The sequence below is a fragment of the Pseudophryne corroboree genome, chromosome 6, assembly GCF_028390025.1.
Source record: "Pseudophryne corroboree isolate aPseCor3 chromosome 6, aPseCor3.hap2, whole genome shotgun sequence".
Classification (NCBI taxonomy): Eukaryota; Metazoa; Chordata; class Amphibia; order Anura; family Myobatrachidae; genus Pseudophryne; species Pseudophryne corroboree.
In genome coordinates this window covers 539722322-539735039 of record NC_086449.1, presented here as the reverse complement: position 1 = coordinate 539735039, position 12718 = coordinate 539722322, and the positions used below count along the sequence as shown (strand labels likewise).

General features: G+C 48.8%; 1 protein-coding gene across 7 annotated transcripts in view; it reads right to left on the bottom strand.

The window, feature by feature from the left end:
• The window catches only part of POC1B (POC1 centriolar protein B), a 462304-nt gene that overhangs the window by 378332 nt on the left and 71254 nt on the right, over window positions 1-12718 (bottom strand). The window contains exon 2 of one of the 7 annotated variants that reach the window (XM_063927650.1): window positions 1829-1981. The exons of the other annotated variants lie outside the window; for them this stretch is intronic. The gene's annotated coding sequence lies outside the window, so the exon portion shown is untranslated. The remainder of the gene's footprint in view (window positions 1-1828; window positions 1982-12718) is intronic. 7 annotated transcript variants of the gene reach the window in all.

Genomic DNA, 12718 nt, shown 5'->3' with positions numbered 1-12718 from the left:
CAGGGGAGAGTCCGGGGAGCTTCCTCTCAGCGGTGCTGTGGAGAGAAAATGGCCCCTCGGCGGCGGGCTTCTGTCCCGCTAAAACTTACAAAAATATGGCGGGGGCTCTTTTATATACATGTACAGTGCCCACCTGTACATGTATATTGTCTTTTGCCATAAGAGGTGTTTATATTGCTGCCCAGGGCGCCCCCCCCTGCGCCCTGCACCCTTACAGTGACCGGAGTGTGTGAGGTGTATGGGAGCAATAACGCACAGCTGCAGTGCTGTGCGTTACCTCCGTGAAGCTGAAGGCTTCTGCCGCCTGACGACTTCTGTCTTCTGTTCTTCTAGCTCTATGAGAACGGCGGCGCGGCTCCGGAGGTGGACGCCCAGTAAGAACCTGCGTTCACCCCCTCTGGAGCTAATGGTGTCCAGTAGCCGAGGAAGCAGAGCCTATCTTAGACAAGAAGGTCTGCTCCTCAGTCCCTCGATGCAGGGAGCCTGTTGCCAGCAGTGCTCCCTGTGAAAAAGTAGAGAAAAAAATCCAAACAAAAATGCTTTTAGGCAGAGAACTCAGGAGAGCTCTCTGCAGTGCACCCATCCTGCTCTGGGCACAGTAAAAAACTGAGGTCTGGAGGAGGGGCATAGAGGGAGGAGCCAGTGCACACCCAGAGTCCAAAGCTTTCTTAAAGTGCCCTATCTCCTGCGGAGCCCGTCTATTCCCCATGGTCCTTACGGAGTCCCAGCATCCTCAAGGACGTTAGAGAAATATAAGTGAAGTGTGATTAAAAAACAAAAATATATACAAAGTGATAGGGAAAATCATGAGTGTTAATAAAGTGTTAGGGTGTGCCGACCTGAAGCCGCCCAGCCATACCAACACAAGGGCCACCGCACCCTACACCCACCCTATCACTTTGTATATATTTTTGTTTTTTAATCACACTTCACTTATATAGCACTTCTGTGCTTCTTATTAACCCTTATTAATTTTCACCTGTGTGCTGACCTGGGGTAGCCGACCTGTGCCGGCATGATGGGGTCCTGCACACCGGACCCATACCTCGTATTAGGGACCCCCAGTGACGGAGAAGCCTTGTCGATCGGCCTGGGGGCTTAACCCTATATCTGCAGATATACGCAACTAAGATCTCCGTATTATCTGATTATTATGTAGTATTATTACTCACTCAGTGTGCATTAGGGAACACAAATTGTTTTTTCTTCCACAGAATTACCCCTCCCTTTTAGCACCTGACATTACATCTGATTGAGCAGCTTTCCAATAATTGTGCATTCCTCCAAGAAGTAACAGCTTCCTGTCAGTCAAACAGTGGCTGCATGGCGATCATGGTGTACGCATTTTCTGCTTCTATTGTTACTCGCATACGCAGTCGTTAATCGGCCAGATTGTGATTCGCACATTTTGCAATCATTACTGAATAAGGTACATAATCTGGAAAAGTGAACACTGTGAAAAAGACAAAAAGAGACCCAGCAGTAACAGTTTAAGAGAGTAATTCTGTCCCAGTGTGCAATCCCATCAAAGCTCTATACCTGCTTGACGGCAGCTGGGGAGACTCCAAAGAGAAGAGAAAGAAGCACCCCAGTGAGAAGAGACTATACTGTCTTAAAACATGCACTTCCCTGCTGTGTCTAGCATGCATTTGACCTTCGTCCTGACACCTGTCCAGCTCAACTGTGCCTAGTATGAACCACCACTGAAAGGCTGCCCCCCCACAGTCCTCACCGATCAAGCAAGCAAAGTGTCAGTCTTAGGTCTCCAAAGCTGACAACCGTTTAATTACCTTCCTCCCTCAATATCTTTGGGAGATGAGTTACTTACCTGGACAATTTCCATTCACATGATCTGATGCTGTTGCATCTACCTGATAGCATGTTGGGTATATACACTATGTGGACAAAAGTGATTGGAAAACCCCCCTGCCACCGCACAAGCGAAATAGTGTGTTCCTGCAGCAGACACATGTTCGTTAAGCTATAAATCAGATAAAAAGGGACTGATTAGATCATTTGCTAACAAAATGGCTTGTAGGAAGGAGCTAACAGAGTTTGAAAATAAGAATTTACTTACCGATAATTCTATTTCTCGTAGTCCGTAGTGGATGCTGGGAACTCCGTAAGGACCATGGGGAATAGCGGCTCCGCAGGAGACTGGGCACAAAAGTAAAGCTTTAGGACTACCTGGTGTGCACTGGCTCCTCCCCCTATGACCCTCCTCCAAGCCTCAGTTAAGATACTGTGCCCGGACGAGCGTACACAATAAGGAAGGATTTATGAATCCCGGGTAAGACTCAAACCAGCCACACCAATCACACCGTACAACTTGTGATCTGAACCCAGTTAACAGTATGATAACAGAGGAGCCTCTGGATAGATGGCTCACAACAATAATAACCCGATTTAGGTAACAATAACTATGTACAAGTATTGCAGACAATCCGCACTTGGGATGGGCGCCCAGCATCCACTACGGACTACGAGAAATAGAATTATCGGTAAGTAAATTCTTATTTTCTCTGACGTCCTAGTGGATGCTGGGAACTCCGTAAGGACCATGGGGATTATAACAAAGCTCCCAAACGGGCGGGAGAGTGCGGATGACTCTGCAGCACCGAATGAGAGAACTCCAGGTCCTCCTCAGCCAGGGTATCAAATTTGTAGAATTTTGCAAACGTGTTTGCCCCTGACCAAGTAGCTGCTCGGCAAAGTTGTAAAGCCGAGACCCCTCGGGCCGCCGCCCAAGATGAGCCCACCTTCCTTGTGGAGTGGGCATTTACAGATTTTGGCTGTGGCAGGCCTGCCACAGAATGTGCAAGCTGAATTGTACTACAAATCCAACGAGCAATAGTCTGCTTAGAAGCAGGAGCACCCAGCTTGTTGGGTGCATACAGGATAAACAGCGAGTCAGATTTTCTGACTCCAGCCGTCCTGGAAACATACATTTTCAGGGCCCTGACAACGTCCAGCAACTTGGAGTCCTCCAAGTCCCTAGTAGCCGCAGGTACCACAATAGGCTGGTTCAGGTGAAACGCTGAAACCACCTTAGGGAGAAATTGTGGACGAGTCCTCAATTCTGCCCTGTCCGTATGAAAAATCAGGTAAGGGCTTTTATAAGATAAAGCCGCCAATTCTGACACGCGCCTGGCCGAAGCCAGGGCCAACAGCATGACCACTTTCCATGTGAGATATTTCAAATCCACAGATTTACACGGTTCAAACCAATGTGATTTTAGGAACCCCAAAACTACATTGAGATCCCAAGGTGCCACTGGAGGCACAAAAGGAGGCTGTATATGCAGCACCCCCTTGACAAACGTCTGAACTTCAGGAACTGAAGCCAGTTCTTTCTGGAAGAAAATCGACAGGGCCGAAATCTGAACCTTAATGGATCCTAATTTTAGGCCCATAGACACTCCTGTTTGCAGGAAATGCAGGAATCGACCCAGTTGAAATTCCTCCGTTGGGGCCTTCCTGGCCTCGCACCACGCAACATATTTTCGCCAAATGCGGTGATAATGCTTTGCGGTCACATTCTTCCTGGCTTTGATCAGGGTAGGAATGACTTCTTCCGGAATGCCTTTTTCCTTCAGGATCCGGCGTTCAACCGCCATGCCGTCAAACGCAGCCGCGGTAAGTCTTGGAACAGACAGGGTCCTTGCTGGAGCAGGTCCCTTCTTAGAGGTAGAGGCCACGGGTCCTCTGTGAGCATCTCTTGAAGTTCCGGGTACCAAGTCCTTCTTGGCCAATCCGGAGCCACGAGTATAGTTCTCACTCCTCTCCGTCTTATAATTCTCAGTACCTTGGGTATGAGAGGCAGAGGAGGGAACACATACACTGACTGGTACACCCATGGTGTTACCAGAGCGTCCACAGCTATTGCCTGAGGGTCCCTTGACCTGGTGCAATACCTGTCCAATTTTTTGTTGAGGCGGGACGCCATCATGTCCACCTTTGGTTTTTCCCAACGGTTTACAATCATGTGGAAGACTTCTGGGTGAAGTCCCCACTCTCCCGGGTGGAGGTCGTGCCTGCTGAGGAAGTCTGCTTCCCAGTTGTCCACTCCCGGAATGAACACTGCTGACAGTGCTATCACATGATTTTCCGCCCAGCGAAGAATCCTTGCAGCTTCTGCCATTGCCCTCCTGCTTCTTGTGCCGCCCTGTCTGTTTACGTGGGCGACTGCCGTGATGTTGTCCGACTGGATCAGCACCGGCAGACCTTGAAGCAGAGGTCTTGCTTGGCTTAGGGCATTGTAAATGGCCCTCAGCTCCAGGATATTTATGTGAAGTGATGTCTCCAGGCTTAACCACAAGCCCTGGAAATTTCTTCCCTGTGTGACTGCTCCCCAGCCTCGCAGGCTGGCATCCGTGGTCACCAGGACCCAGTCCTGAATGCCGAATCTGCGGCCCTCTAGAAGATGAGCACTCTGCAACCACCACAGGAGAGACACCCTTGTCTTTGGTGACAGGGTTATCCGCTGATGCATCTGAAGATGCGATCCGGACCATTTGTGCGTGGAATCTGCCGAATGGGATTGCTTCGTAGGAAGCCACCATTTTTCCCAGGACCCTTGTGCATTGATGCACTGACACTTGGCCTGGTTTTTGGAGGTTTCTGACTAGTTCGGATAACTCCCTGGCTTTCTCCTCCGGGAGAAACACCTTTTTCTGGACTGTGTCCAGGATCATCCCTAGGAATAGAAGACGTGTCGTCGGGATCAGCTGCGATTATGGAATATTGAGAATCCAACCGTGCTGCCGCAACACTACTTGAGATAGTGCTACCCCGACTACCAACTGTTCCCTGGATCTTGCCCTTATCAGGAGATCGTCCAAGTACGGGATAACTAAAACTCCCTTCCTTCGAAGGAGTATCATCATATCGGCCATTACCTTGGTAAAGACCCGGGGTGCCGTGGACAAACCAAACGGCAGCGTCTGAAACTGATAGTGACAGTTCTGTACCACAAACCTGAGGTACCCTTGGTGAGAAGGGTAAATTGGGACATGAAGGTAAGCATCCTTGATGTCCAAAGACACCATATAATCCCCTTCTTCCAAGTTCGCAATCACCGCTCTGAGTGACTCCATCTTGAATTTGAACCTGTGTATGTAAGTGTTCAAGGATTTCAGATTTAAAATAGGTCTCACCGAGCCGTCCGGCTTCGGTACCACAAACAGCGTGGAATAATACCCCTTTCCCTGTTGCAGGAGGGGTACCTTGATTATCACCTGCTGGGAATACAGCTTGTGAATGGCTTCCAATACCGCCTCCCTGTCGGAGGGAGACGTCGGTAAAGCAGACTTTAGGAAACGGCGAGGGGGAGACGTCTCGAATTCCAATTTGTACCCCTGAGATACCACCTGAAGGATCCAGGGGTCCACCTGTGAGTGAGCCCACTGCACGCTGACATTCTTGAGACGGGCCCCCACCGTGCCTGAGTCCGCTTGTAAAGCCCCAGCGTCATGCTGAGGACTTGGCAGAAACGGGAGAGGGTTTCTGTTCCTGGGAACTGGCTGTTTGCTGCAGCCTTTTTCCTCTCCCTCTGCCACGGGGCAGAAATGAGGAGCCTTTTGCCCGCTTGCCCTTATGGGGCGGAAAGGACTGCGCCTGATAATACGGCGTCTTCTTATGTTGAGAGGCTACCTGGGGTAAAAATGTGGATTTCCCAGCAGTTGCCGTGGCCACCAGGTCTGATAGACCTACCCCAAATAACTCCTCCCCTTTATAAGGCAATACTTCCATATGCCTTTTGGAATCAGCATCACCTGACCACTGCCTCGTCCATAACCCTCTTCTGGCAGAAATGGACAGCGCACTTACTCTTGATGCCAGTCGGCAAATATCCCTCTGTGCATCACGCATATATAGAAATGCATCTTTCAATGCTCTACAGTCAGTAATATACTGTCCCTATCTAGGGTATCAAAATTGTCAGTCAGGGAATCCGACCAAGCCACCCCAGCACTGCACATCCAGGCTGAGGCGATTGCTGGTCGCAGTATAACACCCGTGTGAGTGTATATACATTTTAGGATATTCTCCTGCTTTCTGTCAGCAGGTTCCTTAAGGGTGGCCGTATCAGGAGACGGTAGTGCCACCTGTTGAGACAAACGTGTGAGCGCTTTATCCACCCTAGGGGGTGTTTCCCAACGTGCCCTATCCTCTGGCGGGAAGGGGTATGATGCTAATAACCTTTTAGGAATTATCAGTTTTTTATCGGGGGAAACCCACGCTTCATCACACACTTCATTTAATTCCTCAGATGCAGGAAAAACTACAGGCAGTTTTTTCTCACCAAACATAATACCCTTTTTAGTGGTACTTGTATTATCAGAAATATGTAAAACATTTTTCATAGCATCAATCATGTAACGTGTGGCCCTACTGGAAGTTACATTCGTCTCTTCATCGTCGACACTGGAGTCAGTATCCGTGTCGGCGTCTGTATCTGCCATCTGAGAGAGGTAACGGGCGTTTTAGAGCCCCTGATGGCTTTTGAGACGCCTGGACAGGCACGAGCTGAGTAGCCGGCTGTCTCATGTCATCAACCGTCTTTTGTAAAGAGCTGACACTGTCACGTAATTCCTTCCATAAGCTCAGCCACTCAGGTGTCGACTCCCTAGGGGGTGACATCTCCATTACAGGCAATTGCTCCGCCTCCACACCATTTTCCTCCTCATACATGTCGACACAATCGTACCGACACACAGCACACACACAGGGAATGCTCTGATAGAGGACAGGACCCCACTAGCCCTTTGGGGAGACAGAGGGAGAGTATGCCAGCACACACCAGAGCGCTATATATATATATATATATACAGGGATAACCTTATAGAAGTGTTTTTCCCCTTATAGCTGCTGTTTTATTAATATTGCGCCTAATTAGTGCCCCCCTCTCTTGTTTTACCCTTTTCTGTAGTGCAGGACTGCAGGGGAGAGTCAGGGAGACGTCCTTCCAGCGGAGCTGTGAGGGAAAATGGCGCCCGTGTGCTGAGGAGATAGGCTCCGCCCCCTTCTCGGCGGACTTTTCTCCCGCTTTTTGCTGTATTCTGGCAGGGGTTAAAATACATCCATATAGCCCTGGGGGTTATATGTGATGTATTTTCGCCAGACAAGGTGTTTTTATTGCTGCTCAGGGCGCCCCCCCCCAGCGCCCTGCACCCTCAGTGACCGGAGTGTGAAGTGTGCCTGAGGATCAATGGCGCACAGCTGCAGTGCTGTGCGCTACCTTGGTGAAGACTGATGTCTTCTGCCGCCGATTTTCCGGACCTCTTCTTGCTTCTGGCTCTGTAAGGGGGCCGGCGGCGCGGCTCTGGGACCGGACTCCGAGGCTGGGCCTGTGTTCGGTCCCTCTGGAGCTAATGGTGTCCAGTAGCCAAGAAGCCCAAGCTGGCTGCAAGCAGGCAGGTTCGCTTCTTCTCCCCTTAGTCCCTCGATGCAGTGAGCCTGTTGCCAGCAGGTCTCACTGAAAATAAAAAACCTAAAACTAAACTTTTACTAAGAAACTCAGGAGAGCCTCCTAGAATGCACCCTTCTCGGCCGGGCACAAAAATCTAACTGAGGCTTGGAGGAGGGTCATAGGGGGAGGAGCCAGTGCACACCAGGTAGTCCTAAAGCTTTACTTTTGTGCCCAGTCTCCTGCGGAGCCGCTATTCCCCATGGTCCTTACGGAGTTCCCAGCATCCACTAGGACGTCAGAGAAAAGGGGATAATCGTAGGCTGCGCAATGTCATGTTTCAATGGCGACGCTGGACTGGTATAAAGACAATTCAGTACGCTGGATGGACTGACCAGTTCAGAGTCCAGATCGTAAGCCCATTGAAAATCTCTGGGACAAATAAGCGCGGTGGGTGCATTTTAGACCGACTCAACCTTCTTCAGTGTCGCATTTGATCACTGTACATAAGGTCGGAATGGTAAAACATACCGCCTGCTGTGACCAGGAACTTGTGGACAGTTTTCCAAGAAGGGTGTCTGCAGTAGTTACATCAAGTGGTGGACCTACAAAGTGCTGACGTCAATCAAATCTTGTTGATCTATTTGCTGTCAGTGTCAAAGTGCAGACAGGGAAGAAGCACTAAACATATTAAATATCTTGAAGTTCCAAAGTTTTAATGGAGGCAGTGGAACTCATAGTCCAATGTCCACCAATTGGATGAGAGAGAAAGATAAGTGCAACACTATCAGGGCCTATAATTTGACCATAGACAGTTGACAACTTGAATTTAGCTAGCTCTCTGCAATCATCAGATAGATGTTCTTAATTATTTAATATATATAACTATATAATAGTCTAAGCTATTTGAGTATGTTATTTAAACACAAATTTATTATTATGGCTCAATCCCTAATAGTGTTCAACAATACTTTCATCAAAATTGTAGATGTTGGCTAAAATAAACTGTAGAAACTGGTCAAATGTGAATGTGACAGATTAGTGTGAAGAATGCACTTTTACACGTATTGTTTGAGGAAAGAAAAGAGCCGTTTTCTCAGTCTAGTAATGTTTTACATGCTTACCATAATGACCAGTAGAGATTGTTACAACTAGTCTTGAGAGGTAGTAATGTCACAGTGAATATAATGGTGTTGTTAATGGTGCACAATAACAAGCTTACACAGAGCTCAACAGGATTTACTCTGCGTAGGAGGAGAGATTTTGCTCCGTAAGCAGTTTTTCCTTAAAACTTGTATACATTAAAGAAACAGTTATTACATTTCCTTTAAGCCTACAGTACAAAATAAGATTTTACTCACCGGTAAATCTATTTCTCGTAGTCCGTAGTGGATGCTGGGAACTCCGTAAGGACCATGGGGAATAGACGGGCTCCGCAGGAGACTGGGCACTCTAAAAGAAAGATTAGGTACTATCTGGTGTGCACTGGCTCCTCCCTCTATGCCCCTCCTCCAGACCTCAGTTAGGATACTGTGCCCGGAAGAGCTGACACAATAAGGAAGGATTTTGAATCCCGGGTAAAACTCATACCAGCCACACCAATCACACCGTATAACTCGTGATACTATACCCAGTTAACAGTATGAAATATAACTGAGCCTCTCAACAGATGGCTCAACAATAACCCTTTAGTTAGGCAATAACTATATACAAGTATTGCAGACAATCCGCACTTGGGATGGGCGCCCAGCATCCACTACGGACTACGAGAAATAGATTTACCGGTGAGTAAAATCTTATTTTCTCTGACGTCCTAGTGGATGCTGGGAACTCCGTAAGGACCATGGGGATTATACCAAAGCTCCCAAACGGGCGGGAGAGTGCGGATGACTCTGCAGCACCGAATGAGAGAACTCAAGGTCCTCCTCAGCCAGGGTATCAAATTTGTAGAATTTAGCAAACGTGTTTGCCCCTGACCAAGTTGCAGCTCGGCAAAGTTGTAAAGCCGAGACCCCTCGGGCAGCCGCCCAAGATGAGCCCACTTTCCTCGTGGAATGGGCTGTTACTGATTTAGGATGCGGCAATCCAGCCGCAGAATGCTCCAGCTGAATTGTGCTACAAATTCAGCGAGCAATAGTCTGCTTAGAAGCAGGAGCACCTATTTTGTTGGGTGCCTACAGGATAAAAAACGAGTCAGTTTTCCTGACTCCAGCCGTCCTGGAAATATAAATTTTTAAGGCCCTGACTACGTCCAGTAACTTGGAATCTTCCAAGTCCCTAGTAGCCGCAGGCACTACAATAGGTTGGTTCAAGTGAAAAGCGGATACCACCTTAGGGAGAAACTGGGGACGAGTCCTCAATTCTGCCCTATCCATATGGAAAATCAGATAAGGGCTTTTACATGACAAAGCCGCCAATTCTGACACATGCCTGGCCGAAGCCAAGGCCAATAACATGACCACTTTCCACGTGAGATATTTCAAATCCACAGTTTTAAGTGGCTCAAACCAATGTGATTTTAAGAAACTCAACACCACGTTGAGATCCCAAGGTGCCACAGAAGGCACAAAAAAGGGGCTGAATATGTAGCACTCCCTTTACAAATGTCTGAACTCCAGGCAGTGAAGCCAGTTCTTTCTGGAAGAAAATCGACAGAGCCGAAATCTTGACCTTAATGGAACCCAAATTTAGGCCCATAGTCACTCCTGACTGTAGGAAGTGCAGAAAACGACCCAGCTGAAATTCCTCTGTTGGGGCCTTCCTGGCCTCACACCACGCAACATATTTTCGCCAAATACGGTGATAATGGTTTGCGGTTACTTCTTTCCTGGCTTTTATCAGCGTAGGAATGACTTCCTCCGGAATGCCCTTTTGCTTTAGGATCCGGAATTCAACCGCCATGCCGTCCAACGCAGCCGCGGTAAGTCTTGGAACAGACAGGGCCCCTGCTGTAGCAGATCCTGTCTGAGCGGTAGAGGCCATGGGTCCTCTGATATTATTTCTTGAAGTTCTGGGTACCAAGCTCTTCTTGGCCCATCCGGAACCACGAGTATCGTTCTTACTCCTCGTTTTCTTATTATTCTCAGTACCTTTGGTATGAGAGGCAGAGGAGGGAATACATAAACCGACTGGTACACCCACGGTGTCACTAGAGCGTCCACAGCTATTGCCTGAGGGTCCCTTGACCTGGCGCAATATCTAGTTTTTTGTTTAGGCGGGACACCATCATGTCCACCTGTGGCCTTTCCCAACGGTTTACCAACAGTTGGAAGACTTCTGGATGAAGTCCCCACTCTCCCGGGTGTCGGTCGTGTCTGCTGAGGAAGTCTGCTTCCCAGTTGTCCACTCCCGGAATGAACACTGCTGACAGTGCTAAGACGTGATTTTCCGCCCATCGGAGAATCCTTGTGGCTTCTGCCATCGCCATCCTGCTTCTTGTGCCGCCCTGTCGGTTTACATGGGCGACTGCCGTGATGTTGTCTGATTGGATCAGTACCGGCTGGTTTTAAAGCAGAGGCCTTGCCAGACTTAGGGCATTGTAAATGGCCCTCAGTTCCAGAATATTTATGTGTAGGGACGACTCCTGACTTGACCAAAGTCCTTGGAAATTTCTTCCCTGTGTGACTGCCCCCCAGCCTCGAAGGCTGGCATCCGTGGTTACCAGGACCCAGTCCTCTATGCCGAATCTGCGGCCCTCTTGAAGATGAGCACTCTGCAGCCACCACAGTAGAGATACCCTGGTCCTTGGAGACAGGGCTATCAGCCGATGCATCTGAAGATGCGATTCCGACCACTTGTCCAAGAGGTCCCACTGAAAGGTTCTTGTATGGAACCTGCCGAATGGAATTTTGCTTCGTAAGAAGCTACCATTTTTCCCAGGACTCGTGTGCAGTGATGCACCGATACCTATTTTGGTTTCAGGAGGTCTCTGACTAGAGATGACAGCTCCTTGGCTTTCTCCTGCGGGAGAAACACTTTTTTCTGTTCTGTGTCCAGAACCATCCCCAGGAACAGCAGGCGTGTGGTAGGAACCAGCTGTGACTTTGGAATGTATAGAATCCATCCGTGCTGTTGTAGCACTTCCCGAGATAGTGCTACTCCGACCAACAACTGCTCCATGGACCTCGCCTTTATAAGGAGATCGTCCAAGTACGGGATAATTAAAAACTCCCTTTTTTCGAAGGAGTATCATCATTTCTGCCATTACCTTGGTAAAGACCCTCGGTGCCGTGGACAGTCCAAACGGTAGTGTTTGGAATTGGTAATGGCAATCCTGTACCACAAATCTGAGGTACTCCTGGTGAGGATGGTAAATGGGGACATGTAGGTAAGCATCCTTGATGTCCAGGGATACCACCTCCTCCAGGCTTGCAATAACCGCCCTGAGCGATTCCATCTTGAACTTGAATTTTTTTATGTATGTGTTCAAGGACATCAAATTTAAAATGGGTCTCACCGAACTGTCCGGTTTCGGTACCACAAACAGTGTGGAATAGTAACCCCGTCCTCGTTGAAGTAGGGGCACCTTGACTATCACCTGCTGGGAATACAGCTTGTGAATTTCCTCTAGCACAGCCTCCCTGCCTGAGGGAGTTGTCGGCAAGGCAGATTTGAGGAAACGGCGGGGGGGAGACGCCTCGAATTCCAGCCTGTACCCCTGAGATACTACTTGAAGGATCCAGGGATCCACCTGTGAGCGAGCCCACTGATCGCTGAAATTTTTGAGGCGGCCCCCCACCGTACCTGGCTACGCCTGTGTAGCCCCCGCGTCATGCGGTGGACTCAGAGGAAGTGGGGGAAGAATTTTGATTCTGGGAACTGGCTGACTGGTGCAGCTTTTTCCCTCTTCCATCGTCTCTGTGCAGAAAGGAAGCGCCTTTGACCCGCTTGCTTTTCTGAAGCCGAAAGGACTGTACCCGATAATACAGTGCTTTCTTAGGCTGTGAGGAAACCTGAGGTAAAAAATTTTCTTCCCAGTTGTTGCTGTGGGTACGAGGTCCCAGAGACCATCCCCAAACAATTCCTCACCCTTATAAGGCTCTATGTGCCTTTTAAAGTCAGCATCACCTGTCCAGTGTCGGGTCTCTAATACCCTCCTGACAGAATGGACCTTGCATTAATTCTGGATGCCAGCCAGCAAAATATCCCTCTGTGCATCCCTCATATATAAGACGACGTCTTATGTTCGCAAAATAGTATCCCTGTTTGACAGGGTTACAGACCACGCTGCAGCAGCACTATCTGCAGGTCTCAGTCTAGTAACTGAGTGTGTAAATACAGACTTCAGGATAGCCTCCTGCTTTTTATCAG